We start from the raw sequence: 5,136 nt of genomic DNA on the forward strand, positions 1-5,136 counted from the left end.
TCCATTCAATGGAGATATATTTCAGGACCAAACCAGTCAAGTTCTTTCCAGTCTGGAAATCCAACTTCAGAGTGCAGGGCTGATACAGTTAAAACAGTAAACAAACACAGTTTTTATAAATTAATAAATAGATACATTTTCAATGTGGCCAGATGCATGTATGATGTGTGTATGTGCATATTTGTGACTATGTAGGATTTAGTTTATTTGCATGCATTGGTATTGTGTGTATATAGATATATTTGTGTGTGTTGTATCATATTCACCAGTTTTGCTCTGCAGTTAGATATAGATATTAAAGACGGCCTTGTTCTTCCTTCAAGACGGAGGGCTCATCAATTTCATACTGCTACACATGTTGTCTTGCCTGCAGAATGTGTTTCTGCTTTAAGATGCAAAGCATCTCATAAACTTGACTTAAATTAAGTATCAGCAATAAGTAGCATAAAAGCCACTAAATAATAAGGTTACTGCTTGTTGATGCTGCCTAAATGTGAGCTTTAGGTTGTTTTCATGCCTGATCTGTTTGGTCCTGTTCAATTTACCTCTGGTGTCTTTGGCACTTTTCAAACCAGTTTTAATTAACTGAACAGGTAATAAAACTCTGAAGGAGATGACTGGGCCAAGATGGCCTGAGGGTTTTGTCCGGAGTCAAGAGAGGTGTGAAAACAAAGCAGACCAATGGTAGGAATCTGTGAATTCTATGAATCTTTTAAAAAAGAAAAAAAACAACAGAACTTGCTTTAATCAATCACTTATCGTAAATGGTCAACAAGCTAAGAATCTAATAATCAGTGAAGTTAATGTTGTATGCATATTTATGCAGGGTCATTTTGGTAGCACATTGTTTGCATGTCAGCTTGAGTGCAGGGATTTTCCCAGACATACCAGAAAGTGAAAAGTAGTTTAAAGAGGTGTTTGTAAAGCCACGAGGTACTTTTTTTTTTGAGTGTACAAAGGAAACATGCCAGGATATCGAGACATGCACAGTTTTAAGGTGGGGACTCAAAATTATTGTCACCAGTTCAGTCTTACCAAATGCCTTCCCTTCAATTCCTGAGTTATGAGGTTAAGTTATGGCCAGAAAGTTTTTTTTTTTTTTTTTTTTTTTTGCAGAACATTATGATGTCACAGTGAAGCTGACACTTGACTTTTATAATACAAAATATCATCACCTCAATATTATATCCCCTCGGATGTTTTTGTGAAATTTTGACATAATAATCATATGAATTCTTAAGTTGTGACCCTGGTATTTCGACCATCGAATTGTGATCAGTTAATGGTTGCATCCAAGTGGAATTTTATGCTGAATTTGAAGAAATTCCCTCAAGTTGTTTTTGAGATGTTGCACTGACAAGAAAGGAGCGTCTTTTATTTGCATGTTCTGCCCATAGTGCAACAACACAGAGCTGGTTGAAAACTGAAAGTGCAGTTGTGTTTTCTTCTTTTAGACAAAATATATCGTCCAGTCTGTTTAAAAGATACGAGATAGCAATTTCATCAGAGGGTTCTACATCTAGATCTGGATGTAGCTACCATGGACTAATGTTTTTGAGCGGTGGACCTGAATGAGAAGCCGAGGACAGTTTTGGCCTGAAAACCTGTCTATTGACTGGCTTCTGTGGCCAGTCTCAAATGGTTGTCCGAAGAACTGCAGTTTTTGGCATTTATATGTTGGCTTCATTTTTCAGCCACAGAGGTTGCCACTTGGTTACTCATCAGCAGCTATTTCTCATCTGTGTTCATATGTAAGATGTCCAAATGTAGAAAGGATATGAAACTACCAAAAACCTATGATACACAAGGCAACCATATGATGAAGGACATACATTTATTACAAATAACTAATGATATTATGCAAAGTCTGGTAAAGTGATCAAATGAAAAAGATGAAAAAAAATTACCTAAAATTGCAACAAAAGAAACTAATACAGCAAGTCAGTAGTTAGTTTGAAGCAGTACTTTTGAAAACTATGTACATGCGTTACTTCTTATTTTTTATCTAATTTAATTTTGTTAAACTGCTTATTATTATTATTACAGAGACCTCAGGATGTGAGGTACATTTCTACTTTTCCCTATGATTTCTTATGAGGAACTTTTAAATATAGTCATGTGTTGCAACACAGTTAATGCCAAACTGAAACAGCCATCATGCAGACATCTGAGGACACGCTGTAACATATGGCTGATGTAACATGAAAAGAATCATGTCACTTTCTTGAACCGCCTCACAGATGTTAAGAATTTAACTTAAAGCATGTGCTGCAGTGCTGCCAAGTTTAGAGAACAGCTTGTGAAGATCATCCTTATAGGATATTTAAAAATGACCTTGTCTTATTCAACCAGAAAAGTTTTTTTCTTTTCTTTTCTTTTTTTTAACCACAAAATCTCTGGAATGTTTGTTTCTTAGCAGACAGTATGTTATTTACTTGGCCAAACTAAATCCTCCAAATAATAAATAAAAGTGTCAAAATGTCATGAATATTTTCAATGTTATTTAGGAAGTTCATTTTTTATTTTATTATTGTTTTGTGTTTATTGAAAATAATTGTTTCTGGGGCCCTGTAAAGCTTATTGGGGGTAGAGCCAGCTCTGCTCTCTACAAATGCGACTCCAGTGGGAGAAAAGTTTTCACATCACGCTGTGCCACACGACTGCCACATGAGATAAATGTGTATCCAGTTGTTTTATCTGTAACTCCTCCTGTCCTTTTCTTCTGTTGATTTTCTTATTTTTTCTTATTTCCTTGGATCTGAATGAAGTCATTTGTACCAACCCCTGGGCGCAGCGTCGACCAGCACTTAGGAGAAACGAGTCACTCGTTATGCAGCAACATTTCCTGTCCCCATGAATCACTTCCTCATTTTTTCTTCAAAATGTGTCAGATGTTTCTAACAAATGGTTTAAATCATGTTAAATTCAATTGAATTAAGGTCTTCTTTATTATATAAACACAGGATGGTGAACATTAAAACTTTTTTTTAACTTAACTTTACTTTTTTACATGTGCTACATTTTATCAGTTTGTTCCCAGTGTAAAGTATTCAACTTCTACGTCTTCTGGAACACATTATCAACTGAAACCAATTAATTCCAGATATAAAATCCTTCACAGCGAAGGCTGAGTGCTGGCTTAAGGCAAATGTTCCCTTTTTTAGTTAACTGTAATGTAAATTACCAAGATGCATTGCTGTATGGTATGAATATAGCTTGTGTTCTGGTCTTAACTATGCCCTTACGTGGTGAGATTTATTTTTTTTTTGTCTATCTTAAGTAATGCTGTCAAATTTAAGAAAAAAGAAAATCACAATTAATTGCTGAATTTCAATACATAATTGCAATTGACTGCTTTTTAAAATCACATTTCCAATTCCATTATTTCGCCTTTTAAAACAGTTTTGAAGTCAATATTAACAAGGTAAAGCAGTTCTCACCAGATTGTCATGATTTGGAATCAAATGACAACATTTGTTGACTGATGTTGGCAAGTTAGCAGTCAGTTTTCAACCATTCAGCAAGTGCTGTGGTGAACTACTTTGATTTAGTTCCATCCAACAGGTCTGTGGTAATTTCCACACTCCAAAAACCATGCTTCTCCAGCTTTGTTGATGTGGTTGATTGCTGACATCTGTCTGATTAGCTGCGCCTGTGTGCTCCGCTTGTTGGTGGGAGCAATTTCAAGACTGTGTAGGGATCCCAATATGTATAAATATCCAAATACAATAGACGAAAAATAACACGTTTATACTGTATGCAAAAAAAAAAAAAAAACTGCATGGGACTAGCATAATGTGGGCCTGTCTGTGAAAGGGAGACTAGAACCCATTTTTATTTGAGGTGAGCAGTTAAGGGACCCCTGTGAAGTGGACGTGCCTTTTCCTCTCCCAACACTTAGCCAAACTTTGGAGCATTACTTAGCCCCCTTCCTGAGAAGATAGCTAGCTCTTCTAGTTTCATACCATTATCAACTCTAGCTTTAAAACTCAGTCCAGTACAGCCTTTTAAAGACAGGAACATTGTCCAGGATTGCCTGGGATTGATGCGATTTGAAAAATTAAGCATTATGTACCAATTGTAATCCCATTAGGATTAACGCATTAACGCTGACTATGGTGGGTTGAAGCTCAAATACAGCCTTGGATTAACTCATTTATGTCCACTCAAAAAGGAAAAAACATCCACGTGACTCTGATCTGAAAGTACTTGAATCCACAGTTTTGTCTTCTGACAGGAGTAAGCAAATCCAGTTGTCCTAATTGATAAAAATCAAGTTATCCTAATTGATAAACTATGCTACGGTAAGAAAAACATATGGCTTGATCCTTGATTGACACTGCTTTAACAGAAAGTTACCATAATGCTATCTGTTACAGATTATCTCTCCCACATCAATTTAAATTACGTCGAATTATTTGCAGCTGCCTTTAAACACACTTTTTATTGAAAAAAAATTACTAATTTATTTCCATTCCCATGAATTTTCAAACAAAAATAGAAACTTTGCTTACTTAATGACTCCCATGCTGACAGCCCGAATGGCAAATCAAAATAAAAAATAAAAATCTAACATCTAAGTCTTAGTTTTCATTGAATATGAATGAAATGCTGATATAGGCCTCTCTCACTCTCTTTCTCTCTATCTATATATATGCATACATACATACATACATACACACTTCTATTATTAATATTTATATATAATAGAAGTGTTCTGTGGAGAGTTAGACATTTCAAGGATCAGCAATTTACATTTTTGTTTTTTTAAATAGCCTGGTCCCAATTAGCTAGCTGTTAGCAATGGTGCTGTATTCTTATCATTGCAAGGGGCCGCAAACAAATTGTGGCAGGTGATTTGCTCATAAAACCAAAGGAAATTCAGAACAGGATTGTTTCGAAGAGGCACTTTACCGTTTTATAAACAATGACAAATATTTACGTGCCTGCTCTGGTGTGGCCGATTACAGCTGCCACAGCAATCTGTTTTCAACGGAACTTTCCCATGTCCAAAAAATCCATTAAAAACACTTGAAAGAAAACTATGTATTAATTAATAAAGTCAGGATCGAGTTGAATTTTAACCCCAGTAAACAAGTTTATTCTTGTTACGTCAGTACAATACAGGTATGGATT

Source organism: Plectropomus leopardus, chromosome 8 (assembly GCF_008729295.1).
Source record: "Plectropomus leopardus isolate mb chromosome 8, YSFRI_Pleo_2.0, whole genome shotgun sequence".
Taxonomy (NCBI): domain Eukaryota; kingdom Metazoa; phylum Chordata; class Actinopteri; order Perciformes; family Serranidae; genus Plectropomus; species Plectropomus leopardus.